Source organism: Heterodontus francisci, chromosome 15 (assembly GCF_036365525.1).
Source record: "Heterodontus francisci isolate sHetFra1 chromosome 15, sHetFra1.hap1, whole genome shotgun sequence".
Classification (NCBI taxonomy): Eukaryota; Metazoa; Chordata; class Chondrichthyes; order Heterodontiformes; family Heterodontidae; genus Heterodontus; species Heterodontus francisci.
In genome coordinates, this window is record NC_090385.1 from 95,372,553 (window position 1) to 95,385,114 (window position 12,562).

The following is a 12,562-nucleotide window of genomic DNA, read 5'->3' on the forward strand; positions in this document are numbered from 1 at the left end:
ATATGCTAAACAAATCAAATGAGGCCATATGTGTGGAGCTCAGAAATAGAAAAGGGGCAGCCATGCTACTAGGAGTGTACTACAGACCCCCAAATAATGAGAGGAAGGTAGAAGAACAAATATGTAGGCAAATTTCTGAGTTCAAAAACTATAGGACAATAATAGTGGGGAATTTCAACTACCCCAGTATCAACTGGGATACACACAGTGTGAAAGGCACAGAGGAGACAAAATTCTTGAACTGCATTCAAGAGAATGTTTTTAGCCAGCATATAACAAGCCCAACGAGAGGGGCAATTCTAGATGTAGTCTTCGGGAATGAAGCTGGGTAAGTGGATGAAATAACAGTGGGTGGCCATTTTGGAGATAGTGACCATAATACAGTAAATATTTGCATAAAAATGGATAAGGACAAAGATAAAACAGGAATAAAAGTTCTAAATTGGGGGAAGGCAAATTTTAAGAAACTGAGAGGTGACCTGGCGAAAGTGGACTGGATACAGCTACTTGAAGGAAAATCAGTGACAAACCAGTGGAAGGCATTCAAAAGCGAGATACGACAGGCACAGTGTAGGCATGTATCCACAAAGATAAAGGGTGGTACTGCCAAAGCTAGAGTCCCTTGGTTATCTAAAAGCTTACAGGGTAAGTTAAAGCAGAAAAAGAAAGCTTATGACGATCACAAAAATCTTAATACTTTAGAAAGCTTAGCGGAGTATAAAAAGTGCAGGGGTGAAGTAAAACAGGAAATTAGAAAAGCAAAGAGATGGACGTGAAAAGTTATTGGCAGGTAAAATCAAGGAAAACCCAAAGATGTTTTATCAGTACATTGAGAGCAAGAGGATAACTAAGGAAAGGGTAGGGCCTATCAGAGATGTACAAGGGAACTTAAGCTTGGATGCAGAAGATGTGGGCAGGGTTCTTAATGAGTTTTTTGTCTCTGTCTTCACAAAGGAGAGTTTTGATGTAGATATTGTAGTGAAAGAGGGGGAGTGTGAAATATTAGATACGATTAGCATAATGAGAGAGGAAGTACTGGAGGGTCTGACATCCTTGAAAGTGGATAAATTGCCAGGGCTGGATGGATTGCATCCCAGGTTATTAAAGGAAGCCAGGGAGGAAATAACAGATGCGCTAAGGATCATCTTCAAATCCTCACTAGATACAGGCGAGGTACCAGATGGTTGGAGATCTGCGAACTTTGTACCATTGTTTAAAAAGGGTGTGAGGGATAAGCCAAACAATTATAGGCCAGTCAGTCTGACCTCAATGGTGGGTAAATTGTTAGAATCAATTCTGAGGGACAGGATAAACTGCCACTTAGAAAGGCACAGATGAATCAGGGATAGTCAGCATGGAATTATTAAGGGAAGGTCATATTTAGTTTAGTTTAGTGATACAGCACTGAATCAGGCCCTTCGGCCCACCGAGTCTGTGCCGACCATCAACCACCCATTTATACTAATCCTACACTAATCCCATATCCCTACCACATCCCCACCTGTCCCTATATTTCCCTACCACCTACCTATACTAGGGACAATTTATAATGGCCAATTAACCTAGCAACTTGCAAGTCTTTGGCATGTGGGAGGAAATCGGAGCACCCAGAGGAAACCCACGCAGGCACAAGGAGAACTTGCAAACTCCAAACAGGCAGTACCCCGAATTGAACCTGGGTCGCTGGAGCTGTGAGGCTGCGGTGCTTACCACTGCGCCACTGTGCTTACTGACTTAATTGATTTTTTTGAGGAAGTAACAAGAAGGATTGTTGTGGGTAGCGGATGTGATGTACATGGACTTTACTCAGACATTTGACAACACACCACATGGCAGACTGGTCAGTAAAGTGAAAGCCCATGGGAAACAGGGGAATGCAGCAGGTTGGATCCACAATTGGTTCAGGGACAGAAAACAAAGGGTAGTAGTTGTCAGATGTTTTTATGAATGGAAAGCGGTTTCAAGTGGCGTTCCACAAGGCTCAGTGTTGGGTCACTTGCTGTTTGTGATATATATTAATGATTTGGACTTAAATGTGGGAGGCATGATTGGGAAATTTGGTGATGACACAAAAATTGGCCATGTAGTTGATAGTGAAGAGGATAGCTGTGGACTCCAGAATGATATCAATGGTTTGGTTGAGTAGGTGGAAAAGTGGCAAATGGAATTCAATCCAGAAAAGAATGAGTTAATGCATTTTGGGGAGGGCCAATAAAGCGAGGGAATACACAATAAACGGGAGGATATTGAGAGGGGTGGAAGGAGTGTGAGATCTTGGAGTGCATGTCCACAGATCCCTGAAGGTGGCAGGACAGGTAGATAGAGTGGTGAAGAAGGCATATGGAATGCTTTCCTTTGTTGGCCGAGGTATAAAATACAAAAGCAGGGATGTAATGCTGGAACTGTATAAAAAACTGATTAGGTCACAGTTGGAGTACTGTCTACAGTTCTGGTCACATTACAGAAAGGGCATAATTGCTCGGGAGAGAGTACAGAGGAGATTTACAAGAACGTTGCCAGGGCTTGAAAGCTGCAGCTATGAGGAAAGATTGTCTAGGCTAGGGTTGTTTTCCTTAGAACAGAGGAGGCTGAGGGATGACTTAAATGAGGTGTACAAAATTATGAGTGGCCTCGATAGAGTAGACAGGAAGGGCCTGTTTCCCCTAGTGGAGATTTCAATTACCAAGGGGCACAGATTTAAGGTGTTTGGTAGAAGGATTACAGGGGCATGAGGAAACTGGTTTTCATTCAGAGGGTGGTGGGTGTCTGGAATTCACTGCCAGGAACGGTGATGGAGGCAGAAACACTCGATTCTTTTAAAAGGTACCTAGCCCTGCATCTGAAGTGCTGTAACTGTCAAGGCTATGGTCCAGGTGCTGGAAGGTAGGATTAGATTGGGCGGCTACTTTTCTTCGGCCAGCATGGATACGACGAGCTGAATGTCCTCCTTCTGTAATTTTTCTATGGTTCTATGATTCACCACTGTGACGGTTTGGATGGTGCGAGTAATAGCCTGGCAGGCAGGCTTCAGTAAGGGGGAAGATGCCATCACCTGTAAACCAAGTTTCCATCCAGCAACTTCCACAATAAGATTATGGATGGCAAGCACCTTGTTCACAAGTGAATGAACATTTTGGAGGGAGATGCATAGAGGGGCAATGATCGTAGATCTGTTGGCAAAGTTCATAGTGTTCGAAGTGGGAGGCATCAGTAAGGAGCAATCCATCATTATCTGTGAGCCAAGTTTCTGTCTGGGCAAAGATGTCAGTGTACTCACCCAAAATAAGCACTGTAATTTGGAGTTTTGCTTTAAAACTTTAAAATATATAGGCAAACTTAATATATTGCAGAACAGGGATTTGAGTGACAGGTGTGGTTCGATTAACAACAGCAACTTATATGAACTTCTATAGCACCTTTAACATAATACACCATCCCAAGGTGCTTCACAGGAACATTATAAAACAAAGTATGACACTGAGCCACAAAAGAAGATATTAGGTCAGATGACCAAAACCTTGGTCACAGAGGTCGGATTTAAGGAGTGTCTTCAAGGAGGAAAGTGAGGTGGAGAGGCGGAGAGGTGTAGGAAGGGTATTCCAGAGCTTGGGGCCGAGGCAAATGAGGGCATAGCCACCAATGGTGGAACAATTAAAATCAGAGGTGCTCAAGAGGTAAGAACTAGAGGAGTGCAGATATCTTGGAGGATTGTGGGGCTGGAGGAGATTACAGAGATAGGGAGGGGCAAAGCTATGGAGGGATTTGAAAAGAAGGATGAGATATTTAAAATCAAGACGTTGCTTGACCAGAAGCCAGTGTAGGTCAGTGAGCACAGGAGTGATAGGGAAACCGGACTTGGTGCAAGCCAAGACATGGGCAGCAGAGTTTTGGAGACCTCAAGTTCACAGAGAGTAGAATGTGGAAGACCAGCCAGGAGTGCATTGGAATAGTCAAATCTAGTGAAAATGAAGGCATGAATCAGAGTTTCAGATGAACAGATAAGCTGAGATAGGGGCAAAGTCGGGCAATGTTATGGAGGTAACATTCGCACCACACAAGTGCCAGGCAATGACCATCTCCAACAAGAGAGAATCTAACCATCTCACCTTGACATTCAATGGAATTATCATCGCTGCATCCCCCACTATCAACATCCTGGGGGTCACCATTGACCAGAAACTGAACTGAACTAGCCACATAAATGTTGTACCTACAAGAGCAGGTCAGAGGCTGGGAATTCTGCACCTCCTGTCTCCCCAATGCCTGTCCACCATCTACAAGGCACAATTCAGGGATGTGATGGAACACTCTCCACTTGCCTGGATGGGTGCAGCCCCAATAACACTCAAGAAGCACGACATCATTCAGGACAAAGCAGCCCGCTTTATTGGCACCCCATCCACAACCCTCAATATTCACTCCTTCAACCACTGACGCACAGTGGGAGCAGCGTGTACCATCTACCAGATACACTGCAACAACGCAGCAAGGCTCCTTTGACAGCACCTTCCAAACTGTGATCTCTACAACCTAGAAGGACAAGGGCAGCAGATACATGGGAACACCACCACCTGCAAGATCCCCTTCAAGCCACACACCGTCCTGACTTGGAACTATATCGCCGTTCCTTCACTGTCGCTGGGTCAAAATCCTTGAACTCTCTTCCTAACAGCACTGTGCGTGTGCCTACACCCCAAGGCAACTCACCATCACCTTCTCAAGGGCAATTAGGGATGGACAATAAATGCTGGCCTGGCCAGCGATGCCCACATCCCTTGAACGAATAAAAAAAATGTGGAAATAGATGAGGTTAGTGACGGCTTGAATATGAGTTCAGAAGCTCATCTCAGGGTAAATGTGACACCAATGTTACGAACAGACTGGCCTAATCGCAGGCTGTTGTCAATGAGTGGGATGGAGTTGGGAGCTAGGGAATGGAGTTTGGAGTGGGGACCGAAATCAATGGCTTCACTGGTTCCAGTATTTAATCAAGGAAATTTCTGTTCATCCAGTACCGGATGTCAGATAAGCAGTATGATTATTTAGCAACAGTGGAGGAACCGAAACAACTGGTGGTGAAGTAGAGCTGGGTGACCTCAGCGTGCATACGAAAACATGTTTGTTCAAAGAACTGTTAGTAATATCAATGATTATGTAGACCAAGGCAAACCCAGTCCTGTCGACTGCAAATTCCTCCTCGCTAACATCTGGGGGCTTGTGCCAAAGTTGGGAGAGCTGTCCCACAGACTAGTCAAGCAACTAGTCAAGTATGGGAATACTCATACTCACGGAATCATACCTGACAGACAATGTCCCAGACACTGCCATCACCATCCCTGGGAATGTCCTGTCCCACCGGCAGGACAGATCCACCAGAGGTGGCAGCACAGTGGTATACAGTCAGGAGGGAGTTGCCCTGGGAGTCCTCAACATCAACTCTGGACCACATGAAGTCTCATGGCATCAGGTGAAACATGGGCAAGGAAACCTCCAGCTGATTACCACCTACTGCCCTCCCTCAGCTGATGAGTCAGTACTCCTCCATGTTGAACACCACTTGGAGGAAGCACTGAGGGTGGCAAGGGCACAGAATGTACTCTGGGTAGGGAACTTCAATGTCCATTACCAAGAGTGGCTCGGTAGCACCACTACTGACCGAGCTGGCCGAGTCCTAAAGGACATAGCTGCTAGACTGGGTATGCAGAGGTGGTGAGAGACCAACAAGTGGGAAAAACATACTTGACCTCGTCCTCACCAATCTGCCTGCCGCAGATGCATCTGTCCATGACAGTATTGGTAGGAGTGACCACTGCATAGCCCTTGTGGAGACGAAGTCCCGCCTTCACATTGAGGATACCGTCCATCGTGTTGTGTGGAAATACCACCATGCTAAATGGGATAGATTTCGAACAGATCTAGCAATGCAAAACTGGGCATCCATGAGGCGCTGTAGGCCATCAGTAGCAGCAGAATTGTATTCAACCACAATCTGTAACCTCATGGCCTGACATATCCCCCACTCTACCATTACCATCAAGCCAGGAGATGAACCCTGGCTCAATGAAGAGTGCAGGAGGGCATGCCAGGAGCAGCACCAGGCATACCTAAAAATGAGGTGTCAACCTGGTGAAGCTACAACACAGGACTATCTGTGTGCCAAACTGCGTAAGCAGCATACAATAGACAGAGCGAAGCGATCCCATAACCAACGGATCAGATCTAAGCTCTGCAGTCCTGCCACATCCAGCCGTGAATGGTGGTGGACAATCAAACAACTAACTGGAGGAGGTGGCTCCACAAATATCCCCATCCTCAATGAAGGGGGAGCCCAGAACATCAGTGCGAAAGATAACGCTGAAGCATTTGCAACAATCTTCAGCCAGAAGTGCCGAGTTGATGATCCATCTCGGTCTTCTCCTGAAATCCCCAGCATCACAGATGCCAGACTTCAGCCAATCCGATTCACTCTGCGTGATATCAAGAAACGTCTGAAGGCACTGGATACTGCAAAGGCTATGGGCCCTGACAATATTCCAGAAATAGTACTGAAGACCTGTGCTCCAGAACTTACCACACCTCTAGCCAAGCTGTTCCAGTACAGCTACAACACTGGCATCTACCTGCAATGTGGAAAATTGCCCATGTATGTCCTATACACAAAAAGCAGAACAAGACCAACCTGGCGAATTATGATCAGCCTACTCTCAATCATCAGTAAAGTGATGGAAGGTGTCATCAACAGTGCCATCAAGCGGCACCTGCTTAGCAATAACCTGCTCAGTGACGCTCAGTTTGGGTTCCGCCAGGGCCACTCAGCTCCTGACCTCATTACAGCCTTGGTTCAAACATGGACAAAAGAGCTGAACTCAAGAGGTGAGATGAGAGTGACTGACCTTGACATCAAGGCAGCATTTGACTGAGTATGGCATCAAGGAGCCCTAGAAAAACTGAAGTCAATGGGAATCAGGGGGAAAACCCTCCGCTGGTTGGAGTCATACCTAGCGCAAAGGAAGATGGTTATGGTTGTTGGAGGTCAATCATCTTTGCTCCAGGACATCACTGCAGGAGTTCCTCAGGGTAGTGTCCTAGGCCCAACCATCTTCGGCTACTTCATCAATGACCTTCCTTCAATTATAAGGGCAGAAGTGGGGGTGTTCGCTGATGATTGCACAATGTTCAGCACTATTCACGACTCCTCAGACACTGTAGCAGTCTGTGTAGAAATGCAGCAAGGCCGAGACAATATCCAGGCTTGGGCTGATAAGTGGCGAGTAACATTCACGCCACACAAGTGCCAGGCAATGACCATCTCCAACAAGAGAGATTCGAACCATCTCCCCTTGACATTCAATGACATTACCATCAGGTGGTGGAGGAGGGGTCATTGAATATTTTTAAGGCAGAGGTAGATAAATTCTTGTTAGGCAAGGAAATCAAAGGTTATCGGGGGTAGATGGGAGTGTGGAATTTGAAACACAAACAGATCAGCCATGATCTTATTGAATGGTAGAGCAGGCTCGAGGGACCAAATGGTCGACTTCTGCTCCTAATTTGTATGTTTGTATGTATATTGAAGTATTCTTACAAATGGCAAACCACTGAATCCCTTCACTTTCAATTTTTAGATTTTACAGATAGCGAAATAAATGATTGGGACGTACACATGGGATTAAAGTAGAAGATAAAATATGATAAACAAACTTAAAAAAAAAATGTTCAATATATGTTGAATTTCTTATCATAATGGAGAAAATTGACATTCATCAAATATAAAATTGCACTTTCAGTACTGGTGAGGCTGTTTAGCAGTATTTATGAACTCATTACACTATTGAAAAACAGTTCACAAGGTGTAATTTTTTCAAAGGTTTTACGACGAGACTCAGCATGAAAGTGCAAGTTCTCATCAGTTCAGTGATTCTAATTGATTGCCATCCAGGGGACCTCAACAGCGTAACCTCTGCAGCAGTGTGGAATCACTGACACCAGTTTCTGGATTTCCATGTTCATCCACACATGTGCGAACTCCAGAGGTTGCTGCCAGTTTCAGAGGAGTAATGACTGTAAACGTTGACAGTTTCATCATCATTACTAAAGCAAAATCTGGGCCATTGAATATTTTGTTTCCGGATCTTTACATTTGTATGTAACAGGATTCTAAGGCACTATTTCTTTTTCAAATGGTCAGTCTTCAAATACTGACACCTCCTTTAGTCGATGACCTTTTCTAATGGCCTTCCAATCTTTAGTTCTCTGATGGGCGAGTTGAGATTTTTAGAGCCTCTTTGTTCCTTTGCCAATCAGGTTTGCTATCAAGGCACACTGAGTAATTAACTTGATTCACAGTTCAACAAATACCTTATTGGTGTGAGGAATCCAAAAAATTCAGGTATGAAAAGGTCAATCTTATGAGCTGGTTGGTCTAACGGTACGTACAGTCATTGCGGAGAGTAACAGGGCTCTCTGTCCTCTTAAACTGCATCACTGCTTCATTCTACCATTGCCTTTCCAGGTCAGCTCCTGTTTCCCTTCTTGTTCACTATTGTTTTCTCTTCCTGTTAATCTCCCTGCTTGGCCCTATTTCACTAACCTCCTCCAATCCTACACACCATTTCAAAACACGATCACTATCACTTGGATTCTTCCAGAAAATTAGAGACTTTTTGCTCTGGTGCCCAATTCCAACCAACCAGCCCATTCCTCTTGGTGCACTTTGGAATCCCCCTTGCTCATACCCTAACTTGTGTGTATTGGTATCATAACTACTCAGTTCCTTTTGCACCTTAACCAGTATTTGCACTGTAATCACTGTCTGTTCCCTTTATTTGCTGACCAACTTCCCTCTTATTATTTCACCATAAAACCACACTGAAGTGATGGGATGTTAGGAAATTTATATGTAGTAATCACACCTGAACTCTCACACCAAATTCTGCCAAAACAATACTTCTGATGGGAGTCTGAGAATTTCTGTTTTCTTGTCTCAGAGTTAATTTGGTGGCGATTGTGATCCTGTCCCAAGGAAAGTGCAGTCTCTCCCAATTTGCCACTTGCGACCTGGTGGCCATGGTGGTATCTGCCCTACTGATGGTAATCATTGAGATGATAATGAGATGGTTTGCCCCACTTTATTTTAAATTTAATTTGCTGCAGCTCAGTCCCGCATGTAATCTCCAAACTGTTCTGTGTTATGAATCCACAGACACTTCAGTCTAACCGACTGTCAGTTTCATGTTTAATCATTTCCTGGTGATTTGTCACTTTGGAAACTGAATCCAAAGTATTGCTGAGAAAACTGACCATGGTTATTTGCAACTGTCAATGCCCTAATTTGTTTATTAAATGTTCCTTGGTACTTTATTTATGATGTCACTATAAAGACAGCTTGTATCTACTCTTCAAACTACATCACTTCATCCTTATGGGCAGCTGTTGAGATTTTTCACTATTTTTTCACCCCACTTCTTTCTGATTTTGCTGCTTAACACCCTGACTGTAAGATACGTCTTAGTGGCCAGTAGAGTCTGCATGCAGTGGGGAGACTCACCATGATCCAGAGATGGAGAACTGAAGATAATCTGTCATCTTAACCTTCACCACATCAGACAGTTTTATACTTTTGTGGGTGGCTTGTTTTGTATTATTCATTCCTGTGGATTGCATTCATGTCAAATTTCAGGATCTATGTTTAATCACCTCTTGCTCAGGAAGTTGGGATCATGCTTGAGCTCCTGAATTGCTGCACCAACATGTGTATTTATGCTGTGATCCAGACTAAGTTCAGAGAGGACTTGAAGAATGGGATAAAATATCTGCTGACATTCATTGTTAAATTGGTCAAATAATAAAAATGACTTAAAAATCTCCAGCATTAGAATTCAATTCTGACCAATCTTCCACTCTATTCATTCCCCAACAGCTTCATTAATTAGTGACCTATATTTTTAAATAATATTTACAGCACAGAAAGACGGCATTTGGCCCAATAGGTCTATGCTAGTATTCTACATGAGACTCCTCCCACCTTATTTCATCTCACCCTATCATTTTATTGATTGACAGCACAATGTTACATCACAATTTCAGAATGGCAATAGCGATTCACTGCTATAACACAAGGTGTACACTTTGTTCTTGTTTTTTGACAGTTTTGCCAAGAACAATATTCAAAGAGCTTTAGTTGTATTTTGCTAAAATGGTAGAGAATGCTTTCCCTATTCATTGAATCCACTGTCAAAATTGACCGAACATTTGCTCCTTAACCACCTCCATGAAGGAAGCTTTTCTGCCGCATGCCTAGAAGTTCCAAACCATGAAGTAGAATCCTTTGGATAAACATCCTATATTTCGCAGAGTTGGGAACTTTAGTTGATTAAACTGTAGAAGTGTCCTTTGCTTGGTGTTGGATGGTCCTCCGATTGACCACCCATTTCAGAGTGAATTTTGAGCAGTAAGTAGACTAAAAGGGGGCAGTAATTCACACCCCACCTCAAAATATTAATCAAAACCAGCACCAAGATTTTTCTTGAAAAAGTTCACCAGTCTATTTTAAGGCGCACTCTACACATTTAAACAGGGTCAAGTTGACATAACGAAGCTCTCCAATTCAATTTCCCCAACAGGCAACCCACAGCTGAGTTGGGAACATGGAACTTTGAATGGGAACACCTCCATTCGTTTGTTGTCAAAAGAAGGATGATGAGGAGGAAATGGAAGAGTCTGCATTGTAGGCTTTTAGCATGAAACATCAATGATGTTCACTCCCTACATGCACAAATCCACTTTCTAGGGTATACTGTTCAAGAAGATCTTACTTAGACTTCTCTGAATGTCTCAGAAGGGTGCACCAACCCCTCCCAAAGAGTCTGCTGGGAGATCTCCAGCCCACTTTCACCGGAGAGCAGCATTGTCTTTATCAATCAAGGTCACCAATGCCTTGAATTTCTTGGCAATCTCTGCAGCATTATGTGACTGTTACCATAGTGGTCAGGCAGATGCTCACCACTGCCTCAGGAAGATGACTAATTCTCCATTCAAGAGGGCAGCACAAAGCAATTCCTTTCCAATGGAACCAGAGAAACAAAGAACGCTATCCAGTTCTATAGACTAAGAAGAGCTCCTACAAGTGCATGGGAGCAATTAATATTGGGCACATTAATTAATACTAGCATTGGGCACAACATTAATATTAGTACCGGGCACTGAAAGCCCCATTTGTAAACCACGTCAATTGTATGAACAGGAAAGGGCTTTTAAGTTGTCACTCATGTGCGATGCCAATCACCTTATCCAGCACAACAATGCGAAATAACCAGGAGCATTCATGATGTTTTCATCATTTGACTCACTGTAAAAATAACTAAAGGGGGCTAGATGTATAGATTTGGAAGCATGAGAAACATGCAAATTGGGGTAAGTTGCAGTGGGAATGGGTTATTATATGGTGCTAGCAAGTGGCACATACTCAGTAATGTTCAGTTTGGGTTCCAGTAGAGCCACTCACCTCCTGACCTCATTACAGCCTTAGTCCAAACATGCACAAAAGAGCTGAACTCAAGAGGTGAGGTGAGGGTGACTGTCCTTGACATCAAGGCAGCACTTGACCGAGTATGGCATCAAGGAGCCCTAACAAAACCGGAGTCAATGGGAATCAGGGAAAAACTCTCCACTGGTTGGAGTCATACCTAACACAAAGGAAGATGGTTGTGGTTGTTGGAGGTCACTCATCTCAGTCTCATCTCAGAGGTTACCATTGACCAGAAATTGAACTGGACCAGCCATCTAAGGACTGTGTCTGCAAAAGCAAGCCAGAGACTGGGAATCCTGCGGCGAGTCTCCTGACTCCCCAAAGCTTGTGCACCATTTACAAGGCACAAATCAGGAGTGTGATGGAATACTCTCCACTTGCCTAATAGGTGCAGCTCCAATAACACTCAAGAAGGCTCGGCACCATCCAGGACAAAGCAGTCACACACCATCCTGACTTGGAACTATATCGCCCTTCCTTCACTGTCACTGGGTCAAAATCTTGGAACTCCCTTCCTAACAGCACTGTGGATGTACCTACCCCACATAGACAACAGCGCTTCATGAAGGTGGCTCATCACCACCTTCTTAAAGACAATGGCAATTAGGGATGGGCAGTAAATGCTGGCCTAGCCAGTGATGCCCACATGCCATGAACGACTAAAACATGACAGTTGGCACCTCAGAGTGTAGCATTGCATTACAGAATAGAGACTTAAGGGTCACAGTCTGAGCTTTCCACTAGATAGGTGTAGTGCTTCCAGCCTTCTGTAAAAGACACAACAGCAACATGAGGAAAAACGTTTTTATACAGTGACTGGTTAGTGTCCGGAATGCACTGCCTGAGATTGTAGTGGAGGCAGATTTAATCGGAGCTTTCAAAGGGGAAAAGGGAGTTTGAAAAAAAAAAGTTTAGGGCTGCGGGGAAGAGGCTGGGTGTGCGACTTGCTGTGTTGCTCTGGCAGGGAGCTGGCAGGGTCCCGACGGGCCGAATGGCCTACTTCTGTGCTGTAACTATTCTATGAATGTGTAATAT